The 23,008-nt window shown below is 46.0% G+C and overlaps 1 long non-coding RNA gene and 2 pseudogenes across 1 annotated transcript; 2 read left to right on the forward strand and 1 right to left on the reverse strand.

The window, feature by feature from the left end:
- Window positions 1-12,792: 12,792 nt before the first annotated feature.
- LOC130535479 (uncharacterized) lies at window positions 12,793-13,854 on the reverse strand. The gene is made up of 2 exons (XR_008953121.1): window positions 13,446-13,854; window positions 12,793-13,004 (listed from the first exon to the last, which is right to left on the reverse strand). It is a non-coding gene; the product is annotated as an uncharacterized LOC130535479 (long non-coding RNA).
- Window positions 13,855-16,964: 3,110 nt separating this feature from the next.
- On the forward strand, window positions 16,965-18,516 carry LOC130535475 (uncharacterized; annotated as a pseudogene).
- On the forward strand, window positions 18,510-19,945 carry LOC130535355 (uncharacterized; annotated as a pseudogene).
- The last annotated feature ends 3,063 nt before the right edge of the window (window positions 19,946-23,008 follow it).

Consider the following 23,008-nt stretch of genomic DNA (forward strand, 5'->3'; position numbering starts at 1 on the left):
CATGAATAATAACGTTACCAAATTTACGTTTACTTCTCGCCAGCAGCTTTAGATTGGCTTCTATGTCGACAGTGTCTGGACTCAGATGGAATATTGTGATCTTAAGAATTTACAGCAAGGCATCAGTAGACATGAGCAGTCAACCACTCACATTCAAAGCCATATTGTTACGAATGGTTGTACCAGGACCCGAAAGCAGGCAGCACACAGTGGCAGATCGTCTTTATTGAAGGAATGTATTTAACTGAAAAAGGGTGGAGACCACGATTAGTTCTAAATCCACGCCGGAAAGGCAAACTCACAACAAAAAATCCCGAGCGGGGTCAAAAGTAGTCCAAGAAGAAAAATCCAAACGATAATCCATAAATCGGGTTCCAAATAATCCACAAAGGAATAAATCACTACGAAAATCCAGGAAGGTGTAGTGGGAGTTCTTGGAATCAGACAAAACACGCCAACGCTGGCAAGCCGTGAGAACAGTCCATAAATAGGTGGCTTGATCACCGATAGTCTGCAGGTGCGCCAGCTGCGGCTGGGACGTGGCTCCACTACGCCCCCTGCAGGGAAAAAAAAACCCACAATAGAGTTCCCAGAAGCTGGGAACCTGACACATATGGCGCTAAAAACGTTTGCGTTGTCCAGGATTGACTTGGTTTTGGACGAACAGCGAAGAATCAACATCAGCGTCCATGATAATAAGATAAGGGAGAACCGAGAGATTTCAGAAGATCTCATTAATGCTACCTGCTTCCTTGCCTAACAGCAGCTAGCATTTCGTGGAAATAATGAAAGTACAGACTTAAACATAAACAATTAACTGCCGCCAATGGAATGGTGAATACACTGCTCTGGAGGGCTCATATGATGTTTGTAAATCTGACTGATGACGTCAGTACCTACCTAGCCATGAACCTCATCGCACGTCACTGCACAACAGTATGCAAAAACATTCAGTGAAACAGGTTTGGCTGCAGGACATTACAACAGTGTTAAAGTAGCTGTGATAAAACAAAATGAAAAGGAATATGCCACAAAAGAGAGACAAAGATGACACAACATCCTACTGCTAACAATGTGGTGGCAGACATAAGCCCTGATTGTGTCCTGCATAAGGACAAAATGTTCAAAATGTTGCTAAAAGTAAGGCCAAATCTGCGGTTAGCTGAGGACACAGACCTGAGTGAGACTGTCCCTGTGGGAATGGCCACATGTGAAAATTTACGTACTGAGCACAAGGACTTTGAAAATAACAGGGGCGAGGGTACATGTCAGTTAAGTCAGCATCGCTCCTCGTTCTAAAAATAATCTGCCATGATTTTTTTAGGTTCTTTAGTGTTGCTAGCACACAGCAGACTGTAAACTACTCGGTGGCTCACTTCTGTTCCAGGTCAGCCAAATATTAGTGAAATGTAGCACATGCACAGATCATGGACTTGCTTGCCATCCACATGCTCTCGTACATCAACTCCCAATAGGAATGCCTGGCAGAGTCTCCTGTCAGAAGGAGCTTCAACTAACACCTCCGGGAGAGCTTTGACCATGTCCCGGGGGAGGCGGGGCACATTGAGTCCAAGTGGACCATGTTCCATGCCTCCATTGTTGAGGCGCCTGACCGGTGCTGTGGCCGCAAGGTGGTTGGTGCCTGTCGTGGCGGCAATGCCCAAACCCGCTGGTGGACACCAGTGGTGAGGATTCCGTCAGGCTGAAGAAGGAGTTGTATTGGGCCTTACTTGCCTGTGGGACTCCTGAGGTAGCAGATAGATACCGGCAGGCCAAGCGGAGTGCAGCTACGGCTGTTGCTGAGGCAAAGACCCTGGCGTTGGAAGAGTTCGGTGAGGCCATGGAGAACGACTTTCGGAGGCCTCGAAAAGGTTCTGGACCACCATCAGGCATGAGGAGGGGAAAGCAGTGCACTGTCAGCGCTGTGTATAGTGGTGATGGTGGCCTGCTGACCTCAACTCGGGATGTTGTGGATTGGTGGAAGGAATACTTCGAGGACCTCCTCAATCCCACCAACACGCCTTCCAGTGAGGAAGTAGGGCCTGGGGACCTGGGAATAGGCTTTCATATCTCCGGGGCTGAAGTTGCCGAGGTAGTCACAAAACTACTAAACTGGATGAGATCTGCCCAGAGTTCCGTTAGGCTCTGGATGTTGTAGGGCTGTCGTGGTTGACTCAACTCTGCAACATCGCATGGACATCGGGGGCGGTGCCCCTGGATTGGCAGACCAAGGTGGTAGTCCCTCTTTTTAAGAAGGGGGACCGGAGGGTGTGTTCCAACTATAGGGGAATCACACTCCTCAGCCTCCCTGGTAAGGTCTATTCAGGGGTACTGGAGAGGAGGGGCCGCAATGAGGAGCAATGTGGTTTCCGTCCTGGGCGTGGAACAGTGGACCAGCTCTACAGCCTCAGCAGGGTCTTCAAGGGTGCATGGGAGTTTGCCCAACCAGTCCACATGTGTTTTGTGGACTTGGAGAAGACATTCGACCGTGTCCCTCGGGGAGTCCTGTGGGGGGTCCTCCGAGAGTATGGGGTGTCAGGTCCGCTGATACGGCCGTCCGCTCCCTGTATGATTGGTGTCAGAGTTTGGTCCGCATTGCTGGCAGTAAGTCAGTTCGTTTCCAGTGAGGGTTGGTCTCCGCCAGGGCTGCCCTTTGTCATCGATTCTGTTCATAAATTTTATGGACAGAATTTCTAGGTGCAGTCATGGTGTTGAGGGGGTCCAGTTTGGTGACCTCAGGATCGGGTCTCTGCTTTTTGCAGATGATGTGGTCCTGTTGGCGTCATCGGCCCGTGACCTCCAACTAGCACTGAATCGGGTCGCCGCCGCATGTGAAGCAGCTGGGATGAAAATCAGCACCTCCAAATCCGAGGCCATGGTTCTCAACCGGAAAAAGGTGGAGTGCCTTCTTTGGGTCAAGGAGGAGACCCTGCCCCAAATGGAGGAGTTCAAGTACCTCGGGGTCTTGTTAACGAGTGAGGGGAGAATGGAGCAGGAGATCGACAGGCGGATTGGTGCGGCGTCCGCAGTAATGCGGACTCTGCACTGGTCTGTCGTGGTGAAGAGAAAGCTGAGCCGAAAGGCGAAGTTCTCGATTTACTGGTTGATCTTCGTTCCTACCCTCACCTATGGTCATGAGCTTTGGGTAATGACCGAAAGAACAAGATCACAGGTACAAGCGGCCGAAATGAGCTTCCTCCGTAGGGTGACTGGGCTCTCCCTTAGAGATAGGGTAAGAAGCTCTGCCATCCGGGAGGAGCTCGGAGCCGCTGCTCCTCCGCGTTGAGAGGAGCCAGATGAGGTGGCTTGGGATTCTAGTTAGGATGCTCCCTGGATGCCTCCTTGGTGAGGTGTTCAGGGCATGTCCCTCTGGTAGGAGACGCCTGGGAAGACCCAGGGCACGTTGGAGAGACTATATCTCTCGACTGGTCTGGCAACGCCTGGGGATCCCTCCGGATGAGCTGGAAGAAGCTGGGGCGAGGGAAGTCTGGGCTTCTTAGGCTGCTGCCCCCGCGACCCGACCCCAGATAAGCGGTAGAGGATGGATGGATGGATGGATCTGACTAAATTATCAGAGAAATTCAGCAGAGGAGTGACTGAGTGTGTATGAAATAATTGTCAGTCATTATACTCAGTGTGTGTGTGTGTGTGTGTGTGTGTGTGTGTGTGTGGTGTGTGTGTGTGTGTGTGTATTATTAATCTGTATGACAATAAATCTTATTTGCAGTGGTCACAAAAATTATCCAGGCAATACCATGATGAGAAGTAAATGATGTGACAAATGTAAATTTGATTTATGGTAATTATGCAGTGAGACTGCCGGAGCTCAAATCTGCAGTCAGCCTTCACCTGCCACCAAACTCATACATAGAAATGAGCCGAGCAGCTCCAACATCCTAGCACATAAAATGACAAATGTGACCAGCGTGAAAGGTCTGTGTGTGTATGTGTGGCACCATAAGCCTGCTACAATAAAAATAATGCGTATGCTGTGATTCTCCTGTATTCCTGGAGAAACTGAACAAAAAAAATTAAGTCACTATATCAAAATAAATTGCAGCTGAAAGGCACATTCAGGCAGGAGGACGATGACACTGGAGGCCCACAGAACTGCACACTTTAATCACAGAGTTCATTTCATTTCCTGTGCTCTCTCCTTTATCACTGACTGGCCTTTTATTCGTCTTCATAACGGAGCTGAGGAAGAGGAGGCAGCTCCTAATAGGTCCCTGATTTACATGATGAGCTTTTAGCTGCACCGCTGGGGAGAAAAGATGAGGGGAAAACTCACAAAAGATACCTTGCAGGACTGTCCTCGTTTAATAACACCCCCCCACCACATACACACATATCCAGAAAACAAACAGAGCTCCATGGCCCTGCTTGTTTAGCGTAGCTCCATTTGAAATGCTAACACTGCTTTGGGGCTTCCAGAAACAGCATCATCAGTCCACTTTGAGCAATTTAAACACACACTTTCAACATAGAGCAGCGCTGCAGCAGCCCCCAATTTACATCATCAATGCAATTAACTGAGTGCATTCGGGCAACATCATTTATAGACTAGAACTACTTTGAAGTCTTGTAGGTGAGGTGGGGCTAATTTACTGCTGACCAGCTGTGTGTAGCCAGACTTGTTGGTTGTTTTATTAGAATCAGATTTCTGTTAGAAAGTTGACCAATTCATGGCTCGTGGACATGGGTAAATTCTGGCCCAGGCAGATTTGAGAGTCCAATCCCAGAATCCATAAAAGAATCACACACACTCATCTGTGTACTTATTTCTTTCTGAGGACTTTCATAGATATAATCCAGTCCCAGCTCCAGAGTCAAACCTCTGACCCTGACCCCTGAACTACACCCAATGAGGATCATTTCAATGAAGCAGTCATTTTCCATTGGAGGTGGGGGTGCGGTGAGCACAAACAGACATGTCGCCATGGAGACGTACATGTAAGGTCAAGATGACAAGCAATATGGAAAGCTAGCAGGTCCTGATAAAGTGAGGCTCTTTCAGACTAACAGAAGATTCAACAGCAACTACATTTTTCATGATCATCATCATTACATCAGATAATGCGGTAGCTAATTTAAGGAAGCGATCCCTGTGCTAATCCCAGGACCACCATGTGTTTCTCCAGGGATTAATCATTATAATCTTAGCCCAGCAGAGGTTGATTCTATTGCTGAAGGTGCAGCAGCCTCACTGAGAATCACACTTGATTCTGTTGCCCCCCTGAAAAAGAAAATAGTAAATCAGAGGAGGTGTGCCCCGTGGTATAATTCACATATCAAGACCCTCAAGCAGAAAGTGCGCAGACTAGAAAGGAAGTGGCATTCTTGTAAAATAGATAGATATCATGCAGCCTGGAAAGACTGTCTAGTAGTTTACAAAAAAGGCCCTCCATAAGGCTAGAACAGCTTATTTTTCTTCTTTAATTAAAGAAAACAAGAATAACCCCAGGTTTCTTTTCAGCACTGTGGCCAAATTAACCAAGAGTCACAGTGTTTTAGATCCACGTATCCCTTCTTCCCTTAGTGGTGAAGACTTCATGAGCTTCTTCACTGATAAAATTCTAGCTACCAGAGAAAAAGCCAACCAGGCCATCCCAACAACTGGACCATCACCAGATGTGCTGACTGTGGAAACATACAGGTTCTCCAACAAGCCCTGAAACTCCTTCAGCCCTATATATTTTTCTGAGGCATCTTCGCTAATTCAGAAATCCAAGACCACCATGTGTCTTTTAGATCCCATCCCAACACACCTGTTGAAGGATGTTTTACCATTGATAGGCAGTTCTATCCTGGACCAGATCAATTGTTCTTTAGTGACAGGTTATGTACCCTGATACTACAAGGTGGCAGTGATTAAACCGTTGCTTAAAAAACCATCACTGGATCCTGATGTGTTAGCAAACTATAGGCCTATATCCAACCTTCCTTTTATCTCTAAAATTCTTGAGAAGGTTGTGGTGACTCAGTTACTGGAGCACCTGCAGAGAAACAGGCTGTTTGAGATGTTTCAGTCAGGCTTCAGAGCTCATCACAGCACAGAAACAGCACTTCTTAAAGTTACTAATGATCTTCTTATAGCTTCAGATCATGGACTGGTTTCTATGCTGGTTCTGCTGGACCTCAGTGCTGCTTTTGATACAGTTGATCACAGCATCCTGTTACATAGACTGGAACATGTGATTGGCATTAAAGGGACAGCACTAGACTGGTTTAGATCATATTTAGCTCCCAGCTCCCTGTCCAGGTACGGGAGGCTGACTCCATCGCTACTTTTAAGATCAGACTTAAAACCTACCTCTTTGAAAAAGCTTATTGTTATTAATTCTGTAGTTCCAGTTACTATCATAGACAGACAGATTATCATAGTTAGGGGGTCGTCTAATCATTAGGTTAACATCTTAGCTGTGCTGTTATAGGCTAAGGCTGCCGGGGTCCAGAAGCATGATGACCTGACAGGCCTCTGTGACCCCACTGGGTCATGGTTTCCTCTCCTCTCCTCTCCTCTCCTCTCTTTTCCTCCTCCTCCTCATCAAGCAGACTAGTTATGCTGATTATTGTGTAGTTTTTCTGCTTCTCACCCCCCCTTCTCTATTCATTTACAGGTATTGCCGCCTTTCGAGCTGCATGATGACCTCCGGCCCCGCTGACCTGCTGCATAAATAGTGTATTTTTGTGTGTGTTTCTGTGCCCGTCCTCTCCTCTCCTCTCCTCTCCTCTCCTCTCCTCTCCCTTTACCCCTACATGAGCCTGGTCCTGCTCAAGGTTTCTTCCTGTTAAAGGGGAGTTTTTCCTTGCCACTGTTGCTGGTCTGGGGTTAGGCCCTGCGATTCAGGAAAGCGCCTTGAAACAATTTTGACTGTAAAAGACATTATATAAATAAAGATTAATTTGATTTGATTTATCAGATACCAGTTTGCTCATGTCCATGGTGTTCCCTCCTCATACAGTAGGGTTAGCCATGGAGTTCCACAAGGTTCTGTACTTGGACGAATCCTTTTCACCTTGTACATGTTTCCCTTAGGGAACATTATTCGGCAGCATGGGATAAATTTTCATTGTTATGCTGATGACACCCAGCTTTATTTTCCCATGAAATCAGAGGAGACATAGAAGTTAGTGAAGCTTCAGACCTGTCTTAAAGACATAAAGACTTGGATGTCTTCAAATTTCCTTCTCCTGAACTCAGGAAAAACTGAGGTCATGGTGTTTGGTCCTGAACCTCTCAGGGATAGATTAGATCACATTATCAATCTAGATGGTATCTCATTAACATCTAGTCTCTCTGTGAGGAATCTAGGTGTAATTTTTGATTTTTTAAATTTTGATTTTTTCAAAATCTCTACTCAAACTTTCACCTGAGGAACATCACAAGGATCAGAAAGCTACTGATGTGGAATGATGCTAAAAAGTTAATCCATGCATTTGTTACTTCCAGGCTGGACTATTATAATTCTTTATTATCAGGGTGTCCAAACACCTCTTTAAGAAGCCTCCAGGTGATCCAAAATGCTGCAGCCAGAGTTCTGACAGGTATTGACAAAAGAGATCACATTACTCCTGTACTGGCATCTCTTCATTGGCTACCTGTTAAATTTAGAATAATTTTTAAAACCCTTCTTTTGACCTACAAGGTCCTTCGAGGCCTAGCTCCATCCTACCTGGAGGAGCTAGTGACACCTTACCAGCCCAATAGACCGCTCCGCTCTCAGAACGCTAGTCTACTTGTGGTTCCCAGAGTCTCTAGGAGTAGAATGGGGGCCGATAATTTAGCTACCAGGCCCCTCTGCTATGGAACCAGCTCCCTATCCAGGTACGGGAGGCTGACTCCATCTCTTTTAAAATTAGGCTTAAAACCTACCTCATTGAAAAAGCTTATTGTTACTAATTCTGTAGTTCCAGTTACTATCAAAGACAGACAAATTATCATACTTAGGGGGTCGTCTAATCATTAGGTTAACATCTTAGCTATGCTGTTATAAGCCAAGGCTGTCGGGTTTCGAGAAACATGATCACCTGACAGGCCTCCGTCACCCTGCTGGGTCATGGTTTTCCTCTCCTCTCCTCCTCACCAAGTAGACTAGTGATGCTATTTCTTGTGTATTTTTTCTGCCCCCCCCCCCCCCTTCTGTATTCATTTACAGGGATCGCTGCCTTCAGAGCTGCATAATGACCTCCGACCCCGCTGACCCACTCAACTGGGAGCTTACTCAATATAATGTATTTTTGTATGTGTTTCTATGCCCATTCTTTCCTCTCCTCTCCTACCTATTCTATCCTCTACCTGTCCTCCCCCTTCTCTCTCTCTCTACCCAGCCGGCCATCAGCAGGAGGGTCCCCCTACATGAGCCTGGTCCTGCTCTAGGTTTCTTCCTGTTAAAGGGGCGTTTTTCCTTGCCACTGTTGCTTGTCTTGGGTAAGGCCCTGGGATTCTGTCCGCTTGAAACAATTTTGAATGTAAAAGACGCTATATAAATAAAGATTGATTTGGTTTGAAATATAGTTGCTGAAAAAAAACACTGCTCATTATATAAATCAGCTAAACTATGAAAATTTAGTTCATATAGTACTTGTATTTGAACAGCGACAGAGAGCACCACCCTCATGAGGCCCAGTCAAACCTGGCCTCTGAATGTAGGCGGTGCAGCGCTTTGCTGTACTATGTTGCACGGTGTTGCACTTTCTTTCCTCCTCTGACTGCACATCACTGCTGTTGTGCTAACTCACACGGCAAAGTCTCTCTGCCTCCTCGGGAGTTAGCTGAACATCTTGTAACAGCTCTTTCCTTGTCTGCTTCTCATATACACAATAATTGTGTACATAATTGTCTTTAAGATCTCCCAAATCACATGACTCAGTTTTAAACCAGACAGGATGTAATCAAAGATCCTTAGGGCTGTTGTGTGTAACCTGAACTTATGTCCGTTCTTTTCCGTCGGGCTCGTGGGTACAAAGGAAGACAGGTTACAATGGCGAATTACTTCTTTTATTTCTTAACCAGTGAGGCAACTCACAAGGCGACTCCCCGAGTCTCTCTTAATACTTCCGTGTTCCCTCCCCAAAATCCAGTCCGGAGGGAACACTCCCCCAGGAACCAAAAATCATTCATATCAGAAGTCATACATGTCATTACCTATTTCTAACAAAACCATATTAAATAAACTCAATAGTTGGCCATAGTTCAACATACAAATAATAGTTTACATATCCATGAAAGTTCCTTGTACCTCTCATTTACTGTCTCTTTCTGTGCTACGCAATGCACCTGCAACTTCTCCATAACTTTGTCATATTTATTTTTGTCATCAGGTGCTTCAGGGTTTAACATTAAAGTTAGGGCCAAGTCACGCTCGTGGATTTCTGCTGCCGTGCATATATTTTACCTTCGCAAAAAAGTCCCCCCACATTTTTAGCATCTATGTGATTCAGAGGTTGGGTGCAAATCAAAGCAGATCCATCTGGTCGGTCGGTTTCCAGAGGTGAACAAACTTCTACAGCAGGATGGGATCTAGCAAAGGATCAAAACTCACTGTCTAGTCACTTTGGTTTCTCTTTTGAAATTTGCCTTCTTGCCCCAACAGGTATTAAAACTGTGAGAATGGTGCCACGAACCACCACATGTTTAGTGTCTTTGGGGTTTCCTGCAACACTGCTGTGATGACCAGAGTCTCCGATGTTTACTATTCAAGCAATGGTGCAGAGTTAGGTGAAAGGAGTGAAAGTGCTTCACTCCTTCGGCTGAAGGCAGAAACATTACCTTAGATGCCTATAACGAAGATGCAGGTAACATTACACTTACGACACCCCGAGGAAACAGTGAAATGTGTGTCAGCCATTTTGGCTTTACTCTTTACTTCCTACTTCCTCCTGTTTCTCTCCTCCTCCTCTGATTCACTGCAGCTGAACATTCAGAGTTGTTGTTCCCATCAGGTGACTCTGTTGCTAACAGATGTTCCATCACCCACTGAGACCAGTTAGACCACCATCAGCTCCGCTCCAGCAGAGGAAACTGTCCTATTTGCTGATGAGCAGTTGTTCAGCACTTCATGTTGGGAGGAGTCAGGCATAAAGCTGATCCCTACTCAGCAAATATTTTCTCATCATTTCCAAACAAAGCACAATTTCACTCTCAGCTGCAAAAGAAACCGAGGATCCTCCTGCAGCAGCAACGGTTGGAAAATCAGTTGGATCAAAGGCAGCAGCGGAGTTAAACATTTAACAATTGTTGTTATGCTTCCCAGTGCAGGGGTGCTGTCTCATCACCTGAATAACACTGAGGAACATAGCTTTCTGATCTAACTCAACAAAATCTGTTTTTAACTAATTTTCATTGTGGAATCCAAAACTGATCTCAGTTTTTCTCTATCATGTCAAGTTTTTGAACTATAGGATCAATATCCTAGGGAATATTGATAGTACTGACCTATTGGGAGCTGCACACACCTCTCACCGCACTGTCAATTGTGACTGCACAACCAGTTGCACAACAAGTAGCTGTGGATGTGTTGTGGCGCCGCGCGAGTGGCAGCCTGTAACAACAGCTCCCGCTCACCTTCGAGCTTTTCTTTTTTTTCTTCTTTCTCCGCACCTACTACTTTTGTTTTTGGTGCGTTCGGTTAGTTTCATTTATCTTCATCATGTACGTAAGACTTGTGGAGTTTGCACTGGTGGCTCTACTTGTTTTCCACTTTTCAATACCGCGTCCCGAGACCCATCGCGGAGCCGCGGCTCGCTTGTTTACAGCAGGAATCAGCTGTGCGCCCTGCGGAGCTCTGCGCCGCTGCCCAAGGAGCGACCCGATGTGCCCCCCGAGCTGAGGAGAAGGAAACGGGGATGCCGCGCCAGGGTCGAGCGCCGTGCCAGGAGGAGACGCTATCGGCCCGTCCTGCCCTCCATCATCATGGGGAACGTCAGATCTCTCCCCAACAAGAAGGATGAGCTGGCAGCGCTGACCCGGCATCAGCGGGAGTACCGGGAGTGCAGCCTGCTGCTGTTTACGGAGACCTGGCTAACCGCGCTAACTCCGGAGACGGCCGCACAACTCGACGGATTTACTCTTCTATGGGCAGACAGAAGCAGGGAGAGTGGTAAGAGGAAGGGAGGAGGACTGGCAGTGTTTGTGAACGGTAGATGGTGTAACCCTGGGCACATCACTATCAAGGAGCAGCACTGCTGTAAGGACATCGAACTGTTAGCTGTTAGCATGAGGCCTCACTACCTGCCTAGGGAGTTTACACATCCCCCCCCCTGCTAACACTGATGCAGCCTGTGATGTCCTGCTCTCAGCAGTGAGCAGGCTGCAGACACAACACCCTGACGCCCTCCTCCTCATCTCTGGAGACTTCAATCATGCCTCTCCATCTTCTCTGCCCAAATTCACCCAGTATGTCACATGCCACACCAGGGACAACAACCTCTTCTCTTCTATGCCAACACCAAGGAGGCATACCACTCTCTCCCACTTCCTCCCCTGGACCGTGCCGACCACAATCTTGAACACCTCCAGCCTGTGTACATACCTCTTGTGCAGAGGCAGCCTGCTGTCACCCGCACAGTGAAGAAATGGTTCGAAGAAGCCGAGGAGGCCCTGAAAGACTGTTTCAACACAACCCTGTGGGATGTATTCAGCGACGCCCATGGGGAGGACATTGACAACCTCACCAACTGCATCACGGACTATATTAACTTTTGTGTGTAGAACACCGTACCCACCAGGACTGTACGGAGCTTCTCCAACAGCAAGCCCTGGATCACACCAGACATAAAGGCCCTCCTGAAGGAGAAGAGGGCTTTTGTGTCTGGAAGACAAGGAAGAGCTGAAGACTGTGCAGAGGGAACTGAGGAGGAAGCTCAGACTACAAGGAGGAAGATGGAAAACCAGCTGAAACAGAACATCTGTGGCGTATGGAAGGGACTGAAGACCATCTCGGGCTTCAAGGAGCAGAAGTCCCAACCTGTGGGTGACCGGGGGTGGACTTGTTTTTCAATAGATTTGATCAGGTACCCACCCCTCCCCCAGCCCAGTCTCACAACACAGACACCCTTGTCAAGAAGGGCAATAGCAGACTGTTCCTGCTCAGGAGGCTGAGGTTTTTTGGAGTGCAGGGACCACTCCTGAGGACTTTCTATGACTCTGTGGTGGGATCAGCCATCTTCTATGGGATAGTCTGCTGGTCCAGTAGCATCACGGACAGGAACAGGAAGAGGATGGACAGACTGGTGAGGAGGGCCAGCTCTGTCCTGGGATGTCCCCTGGACTCGGTGGAGGTGGTGGGAAATGGGAGGATGATGGCTAAGCTGTCATCCATGTTGAACAACATGTCCCACCCCCTACAGGACACCCTGACAGCACTGGGCAGCTCCTTCAGTGAGCGGCTGCTCCACCCTCGCTGTGTGAAGGAGAGGTATCGCAGATCTTTGCTGCCGGCTGCTGTCAGACTACACAATAAACATAATGCCCGCTAACACAATCTGAATATTATGTATATTGTATTCACAGGTATACAGGGGCCGAGTATCCATTTACCTGGATTATTGTAAATATACATCCTCTTTGTATATTCCAAATTCTATTATTTTTCTCTGCGTGCTCTTGCTGTTGTTGCACTGTAAATTTCACTGTGTGGGACAATAAAGGACCTGAATCTTGAATGAGTCCAATCGTAATCAGCTGGCAAGTTTTACTATAGCTAATCAGTGGATTTCTGCTTATCAGGAGGAAAAGCTGTGAAGAAAAAAAAAACTTGAGTGCTAGAAAAAACTGGCTGCAGTTTGAAATCAGCATACCAATTTTAGTTTTAATCAGCATAACGATCTAACTCAACAGAATTTGTTTCAAATTGTTCCAAGTGTGATTATAATTGCACTTTCATCAGGGATGCACGGAAAACACCTCCCTGCTAAAGTCTTCCATGACTCTTCTGATTGGAGCTCACAAGGCAACGAGGCTGGGCTGCTGTCTTTGTGGAAGAACTTGTCTGGGAGAAGGTCTGTTCATAAAGGCATGAGGGAGAAGAGATGTTTCAGCATCTTGAAACAATGAGATGAAAAACAGCCATCACTGAGCTCCAAGCCTGCGCGACACACACACACACAACACACACACACACACACACACACACACACAACACACACACACACACACACCACACACACACACACACACCACACACACACACCCCCCCCCCCCCCCCCCCCCAGGTATAGGATAGCCTACAATGCTAACCCGATTGGTAATGACCTTTATTAGTACACAGGCAAACAAGGAAACAGTCTGTTCCTCAGGCTCAGGGCCCACACAAAGTCTATGGGTTTCAGGCTCGGGGATTGGGTTGAGCAGAGCCAAAATGCGGAACTGAGGGGGAGGACGTGAACCCTCGGAACTGTACAGTTCTGTTCACAGCGGTCGGGAGTGACAGAAAGGGACTTACGGGAAATGAGGCCGACGATGCAGCTGAGCAGACTGGGGATGAGCAGCAGCAAAGTCGGGACCAGGTGAGCAGACAGGAACCAGAAACGCTGAGGCAGAAGTCATGGTCAGGGACAGAAGGCTGGTGAGTTTACCGGGAGACAGGCAGGTCAGAGACAGGTCAGAGGCAAACAGGTTTGGCAACAGGAGGTCAGGCAGGTAAGAACTGCTGGAGAGTCCTGCATGGAAACACAGAAGAACAATCTGGCAAAGAGTGAGAGTGCAGGGGAGGCTTATAAGCAGGGTTGATTGGGAATCGGCTGCAGCTGTGCTTGCAGGTGAGTGGAGTTGAGCTGACGGGGTGGGAGTGGCTGGCAGGTAGAGTGGAAAATTACTGAGGCAGAGGGACAGGAGGGAACTGGGGGAATGAAGCTGTGGCAGTTTGAATGTTAAAACACCTTAGATGGTGCATAATCTAGCTGTAGTGAGAACAATTGGACTCTGCACACGCACTGCACATCCATCTGTAAAAAGTTCCTGAGCCAACTGTAGGCAGTTCACAAAGAACTATGTGCCATGGATATTCATGTATTATTACTATTCTGGTACCATAGCTGGAGTGTTCTCCTTAAGGTCACAGGCAACTCTTCAAAGGAAATGGATTTAGAGAACTTTAATGTATATTTTAAAATTATAAAGCCCCGCATTATAAAAAGCCGGTTATGAGCGTGTGTTTGTGAACGCCTGCATGTTGTCTCAGAAGCACTTTAGCTGAACTTCTTTAGCACTCATAACTTCAAAACTGTGCGTTTGGACCTATCCACGTGTGAGCACACACACACACATACGCATTCTTTTCTGACTCCTTTCATCTCCCTCTGTATCTCAGCAGCACTCATCTGTTAGCTCAGGATACCCTGTTGGTCATATCTGCAGAGGTCATATTCTCTTAATAATCCTTCTCTCCATTCAGCAGCTTCCATTAAAATGTGTGTGTTTATATATTTGATACTTATTGGGCACCAAAATACCCATTCTATTACCAAAGAGAGGATATTTGGGCTGGCCCTTCCAACTTCAAAGAAATGTTTGAGGGTTAACTTGTGGTTTTAAGGTTTAGTTTAGAATCAAGGTTGGGTCAGGGTCAGGGGTCAGCAGGGTTCTGTAAGATGGTTAGGGTGAGGACCTGGGGAATGCATTATGTCTATGAAAGTCCTCAAAATGATAAAAGTGCAAGGGTGTGTATGTTTCTAAGAGAGAACGAGATAAGAGAAGAAAATATCTTGCACAAGACAAATCAGGACTCTGCAGAATTCAGGTTTTATGGGTGCAATAATTAAATATTTCATATGATTGCAGCACAGAAGAACCTGCAGAGGAGACTGCAGATGTTCCCTCACCTCTCCTTCCCCAGTTCTAGCTTTAGAAGAGAGGGCTCCTCTTATCCATCCATCCATCCATCCATCCATCCATCCATCCATCCATCCATCCATCCATCCATCCATCCATCCATCCATCCATCCATCCATCCATCCCTGTGGCTAGTCTCTCTCTATCAGTCTGCCATTTTTCCTCTCATCATTTTCTATTTGCTGTCTGTTCTTCCATTAAATTAAAGCACTCTAAGCTGCTGTTTAATCAGAGAGTCTTTGGGAATATGCTGTGAGGACAGAAAGAATCTACCCTACTACTCTGTGTGTGTGCGTGTATGTGTGTGTGTGTTAATCATTGATTATCTGTATTATCAGCTGCTTTGGTCTGGTTGTGATTAACTCAGGATCTGACCTGTTAACTGTCAGATAAATGAACACAGATCCACAAAGCAAAGATCAGATTCCATCAGAACTCTGTGGGCTGGTTAAGGTCCTGGTGTTGGACATGTTGGATCAGGTGGGTGTGTTATGGAAACTGCACACATCTTACCTTAATTACAATGGTGTCACTGCTGACAGCAATAATCTGATATTTGAGAAATGTGAAGGATGAGACCGTCGATAATGAGCTCATCTGCTTGCAAACATTTAATTTTGGAGAGGTTTGGGTGGGCTGCAGACAAATATATAAACCCCCCACAGCCAGAAAGGTGAAAACAGCTTCTTATGAGAGATGACATGGCTCACACTGAGGAAAATGCCACAGCAATAAAAGCACCTTCAGATATATCCAAGGTAGTTTTCTATGTCAACTGGACTGGGTTTCTTCTCTTGAAGACGTTTCGCCTTCTATCCAGAAGGCTTCTTCAGTTCTGAACTGAACTGAACTACCTTGGATACAATGACCTGGATGATTGAGAATCTACACAGACACCTTCAGATATAGGAGAAACTACTGACTTTATTGACTTCCTGCTAAAAACCATCTGTGAGCGCTGAACTTCTATGGAAAGTGCAGAATATTTCAGGAACACACCATGCTGTGAAATATATAAACATAAATGATCTGAATGTGTCTTCGTGAGGCACCATGACTGAAAGCTACAGGAGTTATGGATGATATCTGTCCATGCACAGAATTTCATGACCCTTGGAAATAATGATGGCTGTGCGCTGATGAAGAGGCTACCTCTTGAATATTGAGACGTTATTGTCTGATGTCAGCGTCAGATGGAGCAGCAACCATCTTGTGGCTTACAGCAGCGTCTCAAAGCTTAAGGCAGAGGAGGTGTCCACTATGTACTGTACTGATAATGTTCACCTAATCTGAAAGAGACAAGAAAGAAACAACAAAAAATGTCCCATTATTTTGTTTCAGTTTTAAAAGTTTAAACCTGTCTAGAAGTACATTTGGCAGCATTTGAGCAGTATAGAAGAATATTTAGAATGAAAATGAATTTAGATCAATGTGGTAAAAACACAACACAAATTCATATCATATATGAAGGCCAGATAAACTGGTTCAAAATTCAAAAACTTTAAGGAAAACACACTGGTACACTATTTTCTATCATTTCATCTATGTGACAGAAACTCAAATTAGAGTCCAGATTAACAAACAGAACAGCTTCAGACACAAATATGATGCTCTTCAGTCCTGTGGAGCTCACAAATTTGCATGTGGGGAATCGCAAATCACCATGACAACAGCAGAGGCAGCGCTCATCCAAGTAGTGAACATTATGACCTCTAGATGGCAGCAGTGCAGCGTCCTCATCTATGGCCACAAACGTCTCTAATTGCACTGTGGTTGATTGCAATGTGCACTGTGTGTTGTATTCACTTTACTTAAAATTGAACACTTGGTGTGTTGTATTCACTTTACTTAAAATTTGAACACTTGGGACATTCTAGTCACCTGATATCAACAGTGAGAAACAACCCATATTAAACAAATACAGGGCTTCGCTGACTATTAGCATTAGCATGACCTCACCGTCTGTTTCATCCTGTGTCTTTGTCTGTTCAGTGTGTGAAATGTTTAGTTTCTCATCTGCCTCCTATAGTGAAGGGAATAGGTGCAGAAAGTGTAGTTTATTTACGGCTATAGAGGCGAGACTTAGCGAGCTTGAGATACGGTTCTGCAGCTTGGAGTTAGCTGGAGTTGTGTCAGGTAGCAAGGAGAAGCTAGCTGCTTTGGAGCTGCCTAGTGTAGCTACAGCTAGTGGTCCCCCGGCAGCAGCCGAGCAGCCGGCTAGCTAGGGCGGCTGGGTGACGGTTCGCAGGAAGCGAAGCCCAAATCAAAGGCCCACGGTGCACCACTAACCGCTTCCCGTGGCTAACCGTTTTTCCCCACTTGGCGACACACCCGCTGAGAAACCGACCCTGGTAATTGGCGACTCTGTTTTGCGCTACGTGTAGCCGACTCCAGCGACCATAGTTAAGTGCATTCCAGAGGCCAGAGCGGGTGACATAGAAGCCAATTTAAAGCTGCTGGCGAGACGTAAACGTAAATTTGGTAAAGTTATTATTCATGTCGGAGCAAACGGCACCTGGCTTCGTCAGTCGGAGGTCACCAAAATTAACATAGAGTCGGTGTGCAGCTACACAAAAACGATTTCAGACTCCGTAGCATTCTTTGGTCCCCTCCCCAATCTGGCCAGCGATTAAATGTTTAGCCGCATGTCATCGCTTCGTCGCTGGTTGTCATGGTGGTACCCCGAAAACCAGGTGGCCTTTATAGACAATTGGAGCACTTTTTGGGGAAAACCTGGTCTGATTAGGAGAGACGGTGTCCATCCCACATGGGATGATGCCTCTCTCATTTCTAGTAATTTGGCTAATTTTATTAGAACCAAAGTGACCTGACAAACCAGGGTTCAGACCAGGATGCAGAGTTGTAGTCTTACACACCTCTCTGCTGCTTCCATAGAACCCTCATTCACCAACAATAATATATTTAACACTATCGAGGTAGTCTCTGTTACACGGTTAAAAGTTCACCAAGCACAGAGCAGGGGAGCGATCAATCACCATAATCTTATTAAAATTAATACCAAAGCACAACTTGGAGAAACTAACATCACAATTAAATGTGGACTATTAAATATTAGATCTCTTTTGTGTAAATCCCTGTTGGTGCACGACCTGATAGCGGATCATCACATTGATTTATTTTGACCTGGCTTCAGGAGGAGGAGTATGTTAGCTTAAATGAATCTACTCCTCCTACCCATCTTAATTATCATATTCCTCGTGTTACTGGTCGAGGAGGGGGAGTGGCAGCAATCTATCACTCCAAGTTATTAATTAATCCTAGACCAAAATATGGTTCCAGTTCATTTGAAAGCCTGACTCTTGGCATCACCCATCTGAACTGGAAGGCAAAAGAGCCACTTTTGTTTGTAGTTGTATATCGGCCCCCTGCTGGTCCACATTCACAGTTCCTATCTGAGTTCTCTGATTTCTTATCTGAATTGGTCCTTAGAATGGACAAAGTCATCGTTGGAGACTTTAATATCCATGTAGACGTTGTAAATGACAGCTTTAGAAATGGCTTCATTTCATTACTTGAGTCAGTTGGTTTCCTCCAGCAGATAAACCAACCAACTCATAGCTTTGAACACACCTTAGATCTAAGGATACGGATAAAAAAAACAAAACTTTATTAATCCCACATCGGGGAAATTGGACATCTAGTTCTGACTTATGCGGTTGAGGTAGAACATGTGTCAGCGTTACCACAGAACCCACTCCTGTCAGATCATTCATTGATCACTTTTACTTTTAAGATTAAGGATTCTTCTATGCTCAGAACTCAGTCTTACTATAGCAGATGTCTTTCAGATAATGCTGTAATAATGCAATCCCTGCGTTTATCCCAGGACCACCGTGTGTTTTTCCAGGGATCAATCATTATAATCTTAGCCCTGCTGAGGTTGACTCTATTGCTGAAGGTGCAGCAACCTCACTGAGAATCACGCTTGATTCTGTTGCCCCCCTGAAAAAGAAAATAGTAAATCAGGGGAGGTGTGCCCCCTGGTATAATTCATTCATATCAGGACCCTCAAGCAGAAAGTGCGAAGACTCGAAAGGAAGTGGCATTCTTGTAAAATAGATAGCTACCATTTAGCCTGGAAAGACTGTCTGGTAGTTTACAAAAAGGCCCTCCGTGAGGCTAGAAGAGCTTATTTTTCTTCTTTAATTGAGGAAAATAAGAACAACCCCAGGTTTCTTTTCAGCACTGTGGCCAAATTAACCAATAGTCACAGTGTTTTAGATCCACGTATCCCTTCTTCCCTTAGTGGTGAAGACTTCATGAGCTTCTTCACTGATAAAGTTCTAGCTATCAGAGAAAAAGCCAACCAGACCATCCCAACAACTGGACCATCACCAGATGTGCTGACTGTGGGAACATACAGGTTCTCCAACAAGCCCTGAAACTCCTTCAGCCCTATATATTTTTCTGAGGCATCTTCGCTAATTCAGAAATCCAAGACCACCATGTGTCTTTTAGATCCCATCCCAACAGACCTGTTGAAGGATGTTTTACCATTGATAGGCAGTTCTATCCTGGACCAGATCAATGGTTCTTTAGTGACAGGTTATGTACCCCGGTGTCAGGGTTTCTGGGTTGTGTCGGTCGTTGTGCTGCAGGGAGTGGTGTGGGGCACAATTGTTGGCAGCTGGCACTGCTGGCGCACCTGTAGGCAATTTACATCGTGCTGCATTTAAGCAGGTTGCGCCTGCCTGTCAGTGCCAGGGTGTTCTGTTGGTCTTGTGAGGGTGTTTGTTTGTCTCCCTCGTCGTGTGCTCCTGCTCTGTGTCTCCTGGAGGGCCGCTCCAGCTTCGTGTTTCCTGGAGTGCCGCTCCAGCTTCGTGTCTCCTGGAGGGCCGCTCCAGCTTCGTGTCTCCTGGAGGGCCGCCCCTGTTCCCTGCGCCCTGGAAGCCCCTCCAGCTTCGTGTCTCCTGGAGGGCGCCCATGTTCCCTGCGCCCTGGAGGGCCGCCCCTGTTCCCTGCACCCTGGAGGGCCGCCCCTGTTCCCTGCACCCTCCGCAGCCCTGGAGGGCTGCGCTCGTGTCCCTCGTGTGCTCCGTGTTCTTTGTGTGCCCCCTCCCCCCTGTAAATAAAGCTTGTTAGACCATTTTACCACTGTGTCCTGGCCTGCGTTCGGGTCCTAGTCAACCCATCCGTGACACCCGGTCCTACAAGGTGGCAGTGATTAAGCCGTTGCTTAAAAAAACCATTACTGGATCCTGATGTGCTAGCAAACTATAGGCCGATATCCAACCTTCCTTTTATCCCTAAAATTCTAGAGAAGGTTGTGGTGACTCAGTTACTGGAGCACCTGCAGAAAAACAGCCTGTTTGAGATGTTTCAGTCAGGTCATCACAGCACAGGAACAGCACTTCTTAAAGTTACTAATGATCTTCTTATAGATTCAGATCATGGACTGGTTTCTATGCTGGTTCTGCTGGACCTCAGTGCTGCCTTTGATACAGTTGATCACAGCATCCTGTTACAGAGACTGGAACATGTGATTGGCATTAAAGGGACAGCACTAGACTGGTTTAGATCGTATCTATCTGATAGATACCAATTTGCTCATGTCCATGGTGTTCCCTCCTCATACAGTAGGGTTAGCCATGGAGTTCCTCAAGGTTCTGTACTTGGACCAATCCTCTTCACCTTGTACATGCTTCCCTTAGGGAACATTATTCGGCAGCATGGGATAAATTTTCATTGTTATGCTGATGACACTCCGCTTTATTTGTCCATGAAACCAGAGGAGACAGAGAAGTTAGTGAAGCTTCAGACCTGTCTTAAAGACATAAAGTCCTGGACGTTGTCAAATTTCCTCCTCCTGAACTCAGGAAAAACTGAGGTCATGGTGTTTGGTCCTGAACCTCTCAGGGATAGATTAGATCACATTATCAATCTAGATGGTATCTCATTAACATCTAGTCTCTCTGTGAGGAATCTAGGAGTAACTTTTGATCAAAATCTCTCCTTCAACTCACACATTAAATTAGTCTCTAGAAGTGCTTTTTTTCACCTGAGGAACATCACAAGGATCAGGAAACTCCTGACGCGGCATGATGCTGAAAAGTAAATCCATGCATTTGTTACTTCCAGGCTGGACTATTGTAATTCTTTATTATCAGGGTGTCCAAACACCTCTTTAAGAAGCCTCCAGGTGATCCAAAATGCTGCAGCCAGAGTTCTGACAGGTATTGACAAAAGAGATCACATAACTCCTGTACTGGCGTCTCTTCATTGGCTGCCCGTTAAATTTAGAATAATTTTTAAAACCCTTCTTTTGACCTACAAGGTCCTCAGAGGCCTAGCTCCATCCTACCTGGAGGAGCTAGTGATACCTTATCAGCCCAATAGACCGCTCCGCTCTCAGAATGCTGGTCTACTTGTGGTCCCCAGAGTTTCTAGGGGTAGAATGGGGGGCCGAGCATTTAGCTACCAGGCCCCCCTACTATCGAACCAGCTCCCTGTCCAGGTACGGGAGGCTGACTCCATTGCTACTTTTAAGATTAGGCTTAAAACCTACCTCTTTGAAAAAGCTTATTGTTACTAATTCTGTAGTTCCAGTTACTAATTCTGTAGTTCCAGTTATTATCATAAACAGACAAATTATTATACTTAGGGGGTCGGCTAATCATTAGGTTAACATCTTAGCTATGCTGTTATAGGCCAAGGCTGCTGGGTTCCAGAAACATGATCACCTGACAGGCCTCTGTCACCCCACTGGGTCATGATTCCCTCTCCTCCTCCTCTCCTCTCCTCTCCTCTCTCCTCTCTCCTCTCCCTCCTCTCCTCTCCTCCTGACATGTTTTCCTGTCAAAGTGAGCGCTATCCAGGTCATTAAATGAAAAGCTGTGCACATTTAAAGATCAGTCAGGAGAAAATTTGTCCTCATGCATTTGAACAATAATCTGCATTATTGATGTCTGTACTAACTGCAAAGGCTGCTGGTCTTGTTTCTCATGTCCAGCTTTCATTTAAATGACAAAAGTAACTGAAGAAGTTAGTTTTAATAAAACCCCTTATGTAAATGTGGGAGTGATCATTTAATATTCAGGGCACCCCAAATATGCTTTACATTCCCAAAAAGACTGTTTTAATATGACATATTTTTTCTTCATTCATCATGGTCTTCCGTTACTCTAATCTTCCAAAAGATGAGTGCAAATGGAATTCAGCACACTCTTCTGTGTGTGTGTGTGTGTGTGTGTGTGTGTGTGTGTGTGTGTGATGACTATCGATCTCCTGGTTGGTGCCTTAACCTCTACATTCATGTATTTGCTGTAAACACGACTATGTGTCTGGTTCTTTACTGCTGTGAATGTGTATGAATGTGTTTGTGGAGACGTTGCTGTTTGCTTGTTCTGCACTAGTTTTTCCTATTAGAAATCAAGCTCCAACCCTGGTTGCTGTGGCCAGGCCTCTTGATGAACATCCAGCAGATTAAACGTGTTTGCTGGCTGTTAATCTGATGATGAATGCTGACCTGCGTCTCTCCCATATGTGCCTGCTGGGAAAGTGTCCTTTAACCCCTGCCAATCTAAGTAGGACCCAGGAAATTGAGAAATCTCTTAATTATCATTTTACAAGGTTATTGAACAATTTGTCCAATATTTTATCAGTAGACTTCTTGGATTACCCACCCCCCCTCCCGTGCTCAGCAGGGGTCACTAAAACGGTGTTGATCCCGGCTGCCTCCTTTGTCCATCCTTCACTCTCTGCCCCCATGGCAGCTCTGTTCTGACTTTGCTAAAAGGTTTCCAACCATGGCTGTCAGTCAATATATATCCCACATAAGGCCACAGAGGAAGGGTTGACCCAAAAGATGACATTCAGTACAGGTCCATAATCATGGCCTCCTAATGAATTAAATAGCTTTGACATTTAACAGGACACTCGTCGTTTTCCTGCAGCTGAAGCCTTCCTTCCATCCATTATGACACTCTCTTATTCCTTCTTTTGCTCCGTACTTCCATCTGCCTCCAGATCTCATGTGATTCCTCTCTTGATCCAGCTTCGTATTCCTCCTCCTCACCCTCTCATCCGTATGCAACTGCATGCCTGGCTGTCTCTGCAGGGTAGGCGGAGAGAGCGATGGCAGCAGGGAAAGAGACACCCTTTAGCAGCACAGGCAGAATCCACCAGAAGGGTCAAGACCCTCACTGACCAGCCTCG

This window comes from Takifugu flavidus, chromosome 12 (assembly GCF_003711565.1).
Source record: "Takifugu flavidus isolate HTHZ2018 chromosome 12, ASM371156v2, whole genome shotgun sequence".
Classification (NCBI taxonomy): Eukaryota; Metazoa; Chordata; class Actinopteri; order Tetraodontiformes; family Tetraodontidae; genus Takifugu; species Takifugu flavidus.